This window comes from Gordionus sp. m RMFG-2023, chromosome 5, assembly GCF_954871325.1.
Source record: "Gordionus sp. m RMFG-2023 chromosome 5, tfGorSpeb1-WG-v2, whole genome shotgun sequence".
NCBI lineage: Eukaryota > Metazoa > Nematomorpha > Gordioida > Chordodea > Parachordodidae > Gordionus > Gordionus sp. m RMFG-2023.
The window spans coordinates 15,894,154-15,907,814 of NC_088779.1; the positions used below are offsets into that span (position 1 = coordinate 15,894,154).

General features: G+C 27.5%; 1 long non-coding RNA gene across 2 annotated transcripts; it reads left to right on the plus strand.

Annotated features, from left to right (window-relative positions):
- The first annotated feature begins 208 nt into the window (after window positions 1-208).
- On the plus strand, window positions 209-5,544 carry LOC135929883 (uncharacterized). Of its 2 annotated transcripts, none has more exons than XR_010572657.1 (3): window positions 209-275; window positions 353-465; window positions 5,041-5,544. It is a non-coding gene; the product is annotated as an uncharacterized LOC135929883 (long non-coding RNA). The 2 variants fall into 2 exon arrangements; XR_010572658.1 differs by having other exon boundaries at window positions 5,057-5,544.
- Window positions 5,545-13,661: the final 8,117 nt, after the last annotated feature.

Sequence of the window (13,661 nt, forward strand, 5' to 3'; positions counted from 1 at the left end):
TGTTATTAACATATAAAATGGTTTTTGAATATTAATTTTTGTTATTAACATATAAAAACCCATTATTCTTAACGAACTTGAATGTACGTAGAATACTATTGTTTATTTTAATTTTGCATATAAAATTTTTTTTGAATATAAATTTTTTTTTATTAACATATTTAAACCCGTATTTTGTGAATTATAATCATTCATTTTATTTTGAATTCTTTTTTTTACTTAATTTGTATTTGGTAATAATAAAGTTATATCCTTAAAAGTTATATCCTTAAAAGGTATTATTATATTTATATTGAATATATTTATCTTACCAATTATACCAAAAACTTCGAAATTCAACACTGGTCCGAAGAGTAAAAATACTCAGGGAAGATTTTCAGTCTAATAAAGAGACGATACAATAAAGTTTAGAAGAAGTAAATTGTGATTACAAGTCAATTCTTTGTATATATCAGCGTAATTAAGGTAAAAAAATTATATTCATGATATATTTATTTTACTTTTTATTTATAATATTAATAATTGTTTTATATTATTTAATTTTGGTAGGATGTTTAAATTATTTTTATTAAGCACGTTATAATGTATATTAATCAAATGAGTATTTGGAATTTATTTTTAGAAAATATAATTTTAATAGTTTTTATGGTTATTTTTGTTTTTACATTAGGTGTAATCATATGGAGAAGTACAGCTTATATTAAGATAGAGATTATAGAATTAGAAAAGGTTAAGAATATATTGAGAGATGTAGAGAAGAAGATAAATATAGATAATTTCAGACTGACAGATAATTATAGAAAAATAATTTGTTTTAGTTGCGGCCAGCCGGGTCACATGTCGCTACAATGTGATTTAACGAAAGATTTAAAGTGCGCGAGATGTGGCAAGAATGGCCATGTAGCTATTAGATGCAGATTAGACAATTTGATATTAAGATGTAATACGTGAGGTCAAGATGGACACACACAAGAGAGATGTAAGAAATGACTGATAGAAGGAAATGATAATTTTAATAATAATTTGAATGATAATTTTAATAATAATTTGAATGATAATTTTAATAATAATTTTAATGAGAATTTTAATGAGAATTTTGGTGATAATAATAAATTTTTTAATTTTGTTAATTTTAAATCAAGTATTAAGAGAAGTAGAGATAAAATGAGAGACATTAAGACAGAGAGGAGAAATTTTGATATATATAAATCGAAAGATGCAACTTGGGTAGACGTACTAAAGGTTGAATTATAGGATTTTTTAATGAAAAATAGATTCCCGAGAATAAGGATAAAGATTGAGGAAGCTGAAATATGTTTTTTATTAGATACAGGAGCAGAAATTAGTTTGATGAGAATAAAGAATTTTAATAAATTTTGGCCAGGAAAAGAATTTGTTATAAAAAAGATAAGAGCCAAACAATTAGATGGTAGCATAGTGAAAAAGGTTATTACAGAACAAGATTACCTGGAATTGATAGAGGTATAACTTTATGGATAACTACTTTGAATATTGAGCCAATTTTAGGTTGGGAAGATATAAAAATATTAGATCCGGTCTTTATTGAAAATATCTTGAGAATGAATGATGAAAATAAGGAAACGATAGATAGTGATTTCGATAAACTTAAGTTGCCTAATATAGTAGATAAACAAGATGTAGTTCTCGATAAACTTAGAAATCGAACTCCAGAGTTTTTAATTAAATATAGAGACAAAGAGAATAAGAGTTCAAGAGATATAAAGTCTTTAGAGGGAACACCCGTTGAAATCAACAAACAGATAATTAAGAAGACAGTAGAACAGGAAAAGATTATCGAAAATAAATACAGCCATGAAATAAGTATGATTGTAGGTCAATACTTGGAGGTTTTTAAAGAAGAGTTAGGGACACTAAAAGATGTTGAAGTAAATATAAATTTATTAGAAAATTACCAGCCTAAATTTTGTGGAGTAAGGAGATTGCCTTTTTCTTGGTTAAAAGAAGTCGATAAGGAATTAAATAAATGGTTAGAGGAAGGCATAATACGACCTATAGTGCATAGCGAGTGGGCGACACCGTTAGTCCTCATTAGAAAAGCAGATAATAGTTTAAGATTATGCATAAATTATAGAGTTTCGTTAAATCCATGGATTAGCTCAGTTAGTTATCCATTACCGAGGATAGAACAATTATTAGCAAATCTAGAAGGAGCAACATTTTTTTCGAAGATTGATTTTTCTAACGCTTATTTACAGATTAAAGTGAACGAGAACACGAGTAAGCTGTTGACAATTACGACGCATAGAGGATTATTTGCATTTTGTCGCTTACCATTTGGTTTGAAAGTTTCGGCTGCGATATTTCAGAGAACGATGACTTTTTTATTTCAAGGGTTAAAGGGAATTATGTATTATTTAGATGATGTTTTAATATCAGGTAGAACCGAAGAAGAACATAATTCTAGATTAGTTAAGGTGTTAGATATAATATTAGAGAATGGTTTAAAAGCTAATATGAAGAAAAGCGTTTTCGGAGTAAGAGAAATAAAGTACTTAGGACATTTTATAAAGGGAAACGTAATTACTTCGATTGCCAAAAATATAGACAAGATAGTAAACATGAGAGCGCCAAATAATAAGTCTGAATTACAGTCATTTTTATGAGCTACAAATTATTACCATAGTTTTATTCAAGATTTTGCTGAAATTGCAACACCATTATATAGTCTATTAAAGAAAAATAAAAGGTTCGAGTGGGAAGCAGCACAGGAAGAAAGTTTTAAAAAATTGAAGATAAAGTTGGTAGAGAAACCTATGTTGATGTGCTTTAATGAGGAATTAGATATTGTTTTAGCAGTGGACGCATCTAATGAAGGTATAGGAGGAGCTTTATCACAAGTAGCTGATGGTGTAGAAAGACCGATTTTATTTGTGTCAAGACAGTTTAATAAGGCTGAAAGAAATTATTCAACTATAGAAAGGGGAGCTTTAGCAGTCAAGTTTGGTTTAACCAAATGTAGAGAGTATTTGTTAGGCCAGATATTTTTGTTATATACAGATCACAAACCGCTGGTAGGGCTTTTTAAAAGAGATAATAATGAGTTGATGATGTCGCCAAGGTTACAGAAATGGCTGATGTTGTTAGGGAATTTTGATTTCGAAATAAGATTCAGAGCGGGTAAACAAAATTGTTTACCAGATATATTATCGAGATTATGTGATAAGGACTTAGAAGACAAGGAAATAGAGCCAATAATAAATAGTTTAGAATATAGTGAAGAAGAGGAACTAAATAGTAATGTGATAAGAGCTTTAAAGATAGACACAAGAGAAAGACCGATAACTTTAGAGCTAGTAAAGATTTCTCAGCAGGATGAAGAATTAATGAGAATTAGAGCCTGTTTGAAGGGAGATAAAGAATGGGAAGATAGAGACCAGGCCTTTAAAAACAGTAGAGGTGAATTGAATATAGAAGACAATTGTTTAATGAGAGGATATCGTTTAGTGATACCAAGTAGATTAAGGAAAGACATGTTAACAGCCGTACATACAGGACATCAGGGCATTGAAAGTGGAGAATAAGGCGAGGGAATACATTTGGTGGCCCAGAATGAATAATGAAATTGAAGAATTATCTAAGAGTTATGAAACATGTAATAAGTGTGCGAATGTACCTGCAAAAGTTAGGGGAGACAAATGGCCAGAAACAGATGTACCCTGTGAAAGAATACACATAGATTTTTTAGAATATAAAAGGAAGAAATATTTTATAATGGTAGATGCAGGTTCGAAATGGATAGATTGTCAACAGGTATCTAGTCTGACGACGAAAGTAGCATTGAATAGGGTAAAAGACTTCGTAAGTAAATATGGATTAATGAAGACCTTAGTATCAGATGGTGGTCTAGCATTTATAGGCAGAGATTTTGACAAATTTTGTGATAGATGGAAGATTGAGCATTTATTAGCACCACCACATTACCCGAGAAGTAATGGACAAGCAGAGAGAATGGTAGCTCTAGTAAAGAGTTGGTTAAAAAAGGAAAAATATGGAGAAGGAGAATGGTGGTTATTACTATTAGCATACAACAATACCAAGAGAAGCAAAGGATGCTCACCAGCAGAGATATTTTTAGGTAGAAAAACTAGAACTGAATTAGATTTTCTGAAAGAAAGAATAGAACAGAAAGAAGTTATAATTAATGACAGATTTAAGATCGGAAGCCTAGTTTGGATACTACTTTTTGATGGCCCAGTTAAATGGGGGAAAGGTATAGTGAAGAAGAATATAGGAAGAAAGAAGGTAGAGGTAGAAATTGAAGGAAGAATAAGATTAGTTTCGAGGCATATTAAATAATTAAGACCTAGGTGTCTAGGTTAGGAATAAATGGTGTTGTGAATCGATTAAATTGCTGAGATGTTGAGAATGCTGATAGACATAATTTTAACAAGTCTGCGAGAGTTATGAGAATCAGAATGCTGATAGACATAATTATTTGTTTTTTAACAAGTCTGCGAGAGTTATGAGAATTAGAATGTCGAGAATGCTGAGACATAATTGATTTGTTTTTTAACAAGTCTGCGAGAATTATGAGAATCAGAATGCTGATAGACATAATTAATTTGTTTTTTAACAAGTCTGCGAGAGTTATGAGAATCAGAATGTCGAGAATGCTGAGACATAATTGATTTGTTTTTTAACAAGTCTGCGAGAATTATGAGAATCATAATGTTGAGAATGCTGATAGACATAATTGATTTGTTTTTTAACAAGTTTGCGAGAATTGTGAGAATCATAATGTTGAGCATGCTGTTAGACATAATTGATTTGTTTTTTAACAAGTCTGTGTGAGTTATGATAATCATAATGTTGACGTATGAAGTACACAATTAGTAGAATAGATCGGCTGAAGGGATGAACGATTTGATATTACATCTGACATAAGGTAAAAGAGAATGAGAGAGGTATAAGTAGTACGAGAATGATTATGAGTATTTAGAATTAGGAAGCAGGTGAATTATAGGAGAGAAATAAATGATAAATATAGTATATTTTTAGCTTAAGTCCGTTATAGATGGCTTCGTACGTTCGAGTGGGCAACTTTATTTTGAAGGATGGTTGATGGATCACGAATCTAGAAGATGGGTAGACGCCGCCAGAGAAGAGGCACTGATCAGGTATGGAGATATGACGGTAGAAAGACCCGCAGGCTGGTCGTACAATCGTAGAAGAGAACGGGATTGGGGATCTCGAAGAAGAATGTCATGCTGGTAGGGGGAGATCATATTTTACGGAGGTGTCCCACGATTAGCACAAACAATAACATGTTAACAGTACAGGAGGAAGAACCGATGCGAGGACAAGGTAGCAGTTTATGAGTGGTAGAATCAAGTCGAAGTGCAAAGGTGTTAAAGTTATGAAAAAAAAGAGTTTTTTTTTATTGTATTATTTGAATATTAAAATGAGAGATGAATATAAAAGTTATCCTTAACGAACTTGATTGTACGGAGAATATGATTGTCTATTTTAAATTTTGCATATAAAATGGTTTTTGAATATTAATTTTTGTTATTAACATATAAAAACCCATTATTCTTAACGAACTTGAATGTACGGAGAATACTATTGTTTATTTTAATTTTGCATATAAAATTTTTTTTGAATATTAATTTAATTTTATTAACATATATAAACCCGTATTTTGTGAATTATAATCATTCATTTTATTTTGAATTCTTTTTTTTACATAATTTGTATTTGGTAATAATAAAGTTATATACTTAAAAGGTATTATTATATTTATATTGAATATATTTATCTTACCAATTATACCAAAAACTTCGAAATTCAACATTTAGATAATCATTTGATAGATAAATTATATAATATGGTATATTTTCCTTTAAAAAATAAATTAATTTTAACACCCTACACCAACAATAATTGTGAAAGTATAAATCATGTATTAAAAACAAAATTTGATTGGATAAAAACTCCTTTACATATAATGATTAAAATAAATAATATAATTTTAATACAGGAAAAAGACTTCGAGAGAGTCATATGTGGGTTGGGCCCTTATTATCTAACAAAGGCATTAGATATATCATCCATGCATCAGAGCTGGGCTGAGATGACAGATGCTGAACATAAGACAATTCTGTTGAAAATAGTAATGGAAAACTAATTACCTCAACATGTGGTCAATTAGCTATAGTGAAACCTTTAGTATCAAAAAAACCTAATCAAGCCAAAAGAGCCAAAACGGAAAGAACGAAAACAATAAGGCCATAATTTATTTGTTTTTATGATAAATATTTAACTTTCAACAATTAATATATACAATAATTAACGAAATAATTCTCCCTATATTTAAAAAAATAATTTTTATATTTTTAACAATTACCGATCCTCCTGGCTTTTATAAAATTAATATTTGTAAGTTTAATTATGTGCTCTTATCTTCTTATGTAACTTTATAATGAGTTTCCATTTATCTTAATTTTTCTTTATAAAATTATATTTAATAAGATTTGAGGAATATTGCTATTTCTAATTGGTTTAAAAAATTTTATTTACTATTAAATCTTTATTTATAAAAAACGTCTTTTTTAAGACATAAATACCCAACGGTCTTTTTTAAGACCAGCGAATACCCAACGGCCCTTTTAAGAGCCCCTAAATTTTAATTGAAGTAAACTAGTTTTACACATTTCATAACATGACGGAAACTTACATTTTTTTTCATTTTTTGTTTATATGAGTCGGTTTACACAAAATGAGTCAAAAAAATAAAACATTTTTAAAATCCCAAAAATCTAAATATTTTTGACTAAACTGAGAATTGACATCATAACTCAAAAAATAATGACTGAAACTTAAATTTTTTTTCATTTTAGGTTTATAGGAGTAAGTTTACACAAAATGAGTTAAAAATATAAAACATTTTTAAAATCCTAAAAATCTAAATATTTTTGACTAAACTGAGAATTGACATAACTCAAAAAATAATGACGGAAACTTAAATTTTTTTTCATTTTATGTTTATAGGAGTAAGTTTACACAAAATGAGTCAAAAAAATAAAACATTTTTAAAATCCCAAAAATCTAAATATTTTTGAACTGAGAATTAACATCATAACTCAAAAAACAATGATGGAAACTTAAATTTTTTTTCATTTTATGATCATATAGTTTGTACCAAATAAATTAATCCAAAGTAAAGAATTATGCTCCTTTATTCATATTTTTTTTTATTAAAAACTAAAAAAAAAATTATATTACGCCATCTAACGGAAATATATTTATGAATTTTTAAATTTATTATGGATGTTATATTTTCTATGTAACATATCTGTTCTATACATATTATATTGATTTATGGACTACAATTTCCTCTATATTCTATTTTATTTATTTAGATAAAATTAATTTGGATAAATTTGATTTACAAAATAAAAACGTTTATTTTATTTTTATAAAATAAAAACGTAACGTTTTTAGGCTATAAAATAAACATATATTTTACCTGTCCATTCGCAGTTTACCTGTCAATTCTCAGTTTAGTTACACCGTTAAAATAATTTACCCTGCTTACATCAAATTCCTTAATACAATTATACAAAACCCTCCAAAGGGTAATTTGAACCCTCTTTGCCATAGACTAAGGGAAGAATTAAAGTTGCTATCAATTTTAAAACTTGTCACACACATCATCGATCCTGTCAATAAATCTTAAAGTAACCTTTCACATAAACCAATATATAATAAAACTAGGCCTATTCAAAAATAATTCGAATATAATCGAATAATTACGAATACGAATAATAAATTATTTGTTTTATCTGAATACGAATAATCATTTAGATTCGAATAAAACGAATTATTCGAATAAAACGAATTATTCGAATAAAACGAATTATTCGAATAAAACGAATTATTCGAATAAAACGAATTATTCGAATAAAACGAATTATTCGTAATATTTAATAAATTGTTTAATAAATCTAACATTTGTCATAGGTAGAATGGGAGGATCTTATAAAAATTAAAGCTATACTATTGCCTTTATATGAAACTACAAATATGGTATGTGGGGAGAATTATCCTACTTATCATTTGGTTATACCTTATTATATTTTAATTCTTGAACATCTAAAAAATGAAAAACCTGGTTTCCATAAATCCTTTAACAATAGTTTCAAAGTAGCAGTGATAAATTGTTGGGCTATTATAATTTAACTGCCGATGATGCAATAATAACCACAATATTAGATCCCAGGCTTAAAGTAGAATATTTTAAATCAATATCTGTTGATTATGATATTGATATATCCAAGTTAATGGACAAATTTAAAGAGATTTACAATAGATATACAGGTATTTAATTTACCCCCATTTAAATATGATTTTATTTTATAAGCTCATAATTATAACTGTCAAACAAATAAGGATAAAATTCAACAAAACAGGCTATACATTGTTTTTAAACAAAATAATATTCAACTGTGTGAAATAGATTTTTATCTGAGTGAACCAAGAGCAAAGAGTGATATTGACCCGTTAATGTGGTGGAAGGCAAATGCATATCGGATCCCCATACTCTCGAAAATGGCAAGGGATTATCTATCTATACAAGGAACATCAACTGCTTGTGAAAGGCTTTTCTCAGTTGGAACTAATTTATTGTCAAAAAACCGCATGTCATATAAGAGAAAATATAAGAAAAACTCTTTGCCTTAAAAATTGGCTTAAATTATAAATTAAATTAATAATATATATTTTAATTTTGTTTATAACTTGATTATATATTATTTATTATCAGATTATTGATTACATATTATTATAATTTTTTCTGTTTAAAATCAAATTTGTAATAAAAAAATTTGTCAATATATTTGAGTATGATTAATTTTAAAAAAATTAATTCGAATTATTCGAATACAAATAGTAGATTTTATTATTCGCACGAATTCATATAGTAAATTATTCGATTCGAATTCGTTTTTGAATAGGCCTAAATAAAACTATAATTTCAATCTCAAAGGAGCCCTCCGAGCTCTTGCAAATGAAAACTCTTTGGCAAATGACAACTTAAGAAAATATATCAACTTTTAGAATAACGCCCAGAACCAAAATATCACCTTAAATACTATCCAATAAATACAAGTTTAAATACAGAATAAGTTTTAACATCTATCAAATTTTACCCAAAAGATTCAGCTCCAGGCCTTGATTACTTCCTTCCATCATTTGTTATTGACCTCTTGGATTTAACACTTCTGATTTCTACTTAATTCATTAGCAAAAATTTTTAATTTAATTATCATTGGAAATTGCCACAAACTCATAGTTCAGGCAGGAGTTAGCTCGAGTCTAATTTTAAGCTTAACTTTATTTATTTATTATTTAAATATTTTAAAAGAATATAATAAAAATCTAGAACTCATGTACCATGCTAAGTTCCCTCATATATATTGTTTAATAATATTTTTATTTTTTTTAAAAAATTTTTTGTACATAATAATTTATTTTTAGAAATTAAAATATAAATCATTTTTTTCTTTATAGCAAAAGATATTTTGATATAAAACCTTTATTAACTCAATGTTTTTATGTAATTGAATTAGTTAAAGAATGCATATATTATAAATATCATAATATGAAAACAGCATAACCTAACAAACCATAAATAATTGGTTTGTCTCAGATAAAAAAATTAGGTGGCCGAAAGATATGTTTGATATTAGGAGTCTATTTTCTCCTTTAAGCATACCAAATTAAACAAAACAGATAGTCGACAAAGTTTTAAATATTTTTTTTACTATTTCTATGTAAAAGTGTTTGAATTTTTTTAATATTAAATTTTTTCCACGCCTTCATTATTTATATATTTTTTTAACATAAACCTTTTTTTTAAATTTTTTTATTGTAAAAAAAATATTATCACCTTTTTTTCAAGAATTTTAGAATATATCAGTTTAATAATATTAGGTTTAAACATTTTTTCGAAATCTCGAGGTTTAGGCAATATTTTACGGCTAAAATATTAAGTCAGCCGTTTTTAAAAATCGAGCCGTTTAGCTCCAGATAGAGTAGAGTTTTATATATACTTACTTGTAGTTATCAATAACATGTGAGCGAATTCAAAGTTCTGAAACAACTTCGGCTAGTTTATTCATGTTTCCCATCGAGTTAGCCTGATTCTGAATCCATTTTTTTACTCAAAACTTGGCGGTAGAACACTAATTCTTCATAATTATATTCTTAAAATGTTTCAATCACTAAATAAATTTAGGCTTATAATTAAACTCAAGCTAACTCCTGAGCCAGCTTGAGCCAACTCTGAGCCAGCCACATGTCTCAACGAGCAGTTGATCCTAAGTCAATTATGACTCAAAAACTGGCTGAGTTTAGGACTAGCTGGTTTGAATTAGTCGTTTAGCAACACTACTCCTTATTAGTTATTTTCGACAAACACCCCCTGCGAAATTTTATTATATTAGGCTACAAACATTATTCCTCGAACTACCAGTTTTAAGTAAATTACTTATCTGTCATGACTATTTTATACTCAAAAAGGTTCTGCAAATTCAATATTGTTTAAAAATCTTTTGTGCTTTCACATTTAAAACTCTTTTAAAAAAATATGAACAAAACATTTTAAGTATGATGCATATTTAAAATTAAATTCGATTCTAACTCTTGGCTTCAGGCAACTCTTTCTTGCAAATCTAGACACTTAGGACTGAGATCTGCACCTCGTTTCTTTCATATCTATAAAATATCCGTTAAATACATCATTTCCCAAATCATTTCAATTATGATGGTTTGATGGATGAAGTCATTACTGGCATCAATACCTTGCCAAAAACACCTCAACCAAATTCATAAAGCAAAAAGACTGGGATCTAGGATTCGTATCTGAAACAATAAAATAAATACACTTATTGCTAAATTTTTCAGTAAGGCAAACCCATGTATTCTTGAACCCACGTTCAAAATCTATAAAAAATGCGCTGAAGGCAAAACTAGTCATATTTGTATCAGGCAAACCCTTAGTCTGAGATTTGACTTAAACTACCTTGTCCCCCTCTATTAATATACATGACCCTCTTCTCAGGGCTAAGTCATTAAAATTCCAAAAATATTCTAAATTAATGAGTGCACTTCATCCCCATCGTAGCTACATCCTGCTCATTTGGGTAAGTTACTTTCTATTTTTTCTAAACATTTCATAAGGAAAAAACACATATCTTCCTTTTTTATAAACTATAACAAAACATTGTCACAATAATTCGGTCCAATTATTTAATGTTAAAAAATTCTTGGCCCGAATTATAAATTTAGCATTCTCCTTTTTAATTTTTTTTATGCTTTTTTTTTAAATTTTAATATATTTGTTCCTTTTTTTAAATATTTTTCATGTGTTATTTTAATGTAAATTTTTAATATAATATTTTTTTTAAATTGAAAAAATATATAATAATTTAGAAAAAGTTATTGATGAAACTTAATATCAGATATGATAAATAAGTTATTAAGTCATATATAAATCACTGATAATATACTATGGCTTTGAGACAGGAATTCTTTGCATTTTAATATCATCCTGATAGATAAGAGATGAAAAAGAAAATGTTTGTTGGCTTAAAATTTTTCAAAATTTACATTATTTTGGTTTCGATTTCAGCCAAAGGAACTAAAGAGCTGTATCGAGGTAAAATTTTCTGGTTATAAAAAGATTCCGGCATAAGATAAGCCACGCTGATAATGTTAAATGAAGTAATGCTTTTATTAAATTCGAATTTTTGTGTTTTGGGAATTGGTAAAAGTATCTTGGTAGATGGATAATATAAAAATATTAATGGAGTTGGGAAATAAAATACATGTTGGGATTAACCATTACAAGTTTATTTAATATAGTTTGTAAGAAATGTTTTTGACATTCTGTAAAGGTAATTGTTAATGAAGGAGGGAGATGAAAGAAGGTATGAATGTATACATATATGCAAAGTAAGAGTGAAAATAAGTTAGATGTTTTATTTTATTTGGTGGTGACCATGACCATAAATTTTTACTTTTGGCATGAATGATTTTTACTTCATTTAACATAGGTCTATAATTTTTAAAAGAAAGATGAATTTGACTTAGATTTTTTGCTTATTTATTATATTATTATGGTTATAAACTTTTATCGTAAAGAAAAAAGAAGGAAATTTGAAATTTTAAGATAAAAGGAAAAGATTGAAAATAAAAAATGCAAATAAATATTTTAAAAAAATGGCAATAAAGAAAACAATGTTAAAAAATAAAAGGTGAAAAGAACTGTTAAAAAAAAGAGTGAAAAAGAAACAATGATAAGAAAGTAAAAGAATTTAAAAAGGACAAACTGAACAAGGAAAGGATGTAACAGCAAGGAATCAAGATGAGTACAAGGATGGGTACTAGTGTTGTTAAACGTTTTAGTTTGAGCCGATTTTAAAAAATAGCTAACTCAATATTTTAGCCATAAAAATATTACCTAAGCCTCAAGATTTCGATAATATATGTCTAGACCTTTTTTCTTTCTATAAAATCTTCAAGTTTGGAGTAATATTTTTTTGTATGAAATATTGAGTTAGCCTTTTTTAGAAATCGGCTCAAAATGAGCCGTTTAACAACACTAGTACTGACATGGGTGTAATAGTATGATAAATTGCAATAAACTAGGGATGAAGAGATTTGCGATAAGGACCAATCAGTAAACCGTTAATGATATGACTATAAATTAAGGATAACTCGTTATGCGATATAGGGTTGATTGTATAGTAAGGAAGAGAATATTAGTGAAAATGTGCAAAGAAACTTTTAGATATTAAAGTGTATTGTGTTTTTATAATGTATATATATTATTTTTATAGATATTTTTTATATTAAATTATGATAAAGGTAATTGTTAGGGACTGTGGGTATTTGCATTGATGCATATGTCACGTGCAAGGTATGTTAAAAATAGTAACCCAGAGAAGATGATTTTGAAACTTAGATCTGGGTTATATGAAAAATGATATATAGCCATTAGTCAGAAAGGATTTCCCAAGGATTGTTTTATGAGAAGAAAGCCCATTTTTTAAAATTGTTATTAATAGGTCATATTATGTTATTACAAACCTTTAATCTTCATTAAAGGGGGAGATGTTGTAATTAAAGTTTTGTTTGTTATATATTTTGATTAATTATCAACATTATGTTAATAAATAAGGGATTAGATTTATGGATGTGTAGTTAATTCATTTGTTTAACAAGTAGAATATATTATATTTAGAATAGCTTCTCTTTGTCACCATATACAGGGGCGGACTGACCATAAGACCAAGTGAGCATTTTGCCCACGAGGCCGTAAGAAAATGTCGATTTTTGAGGTCGATGAGTAAAAAAAATGAAAAATAGAGACCAGATAGAAAAATGTAAAATTTATATTATTTATTTTTATCTATAAGTTGTGATTTTTTAAAATTGCTATGATAGGCACATAACCAGATGGGCATATTTAATAAAAGTTAAAGTTACCGTTATGAAACCGTCTACATCATCAATTCAAAGCTAACGTAATTTTATTTTTATTTGGAACATGTAACAGTTAGAAAAAAATTCTTCGTTACATAATTTTAAGTAAGAATAAATGAAAATTGAAAAAT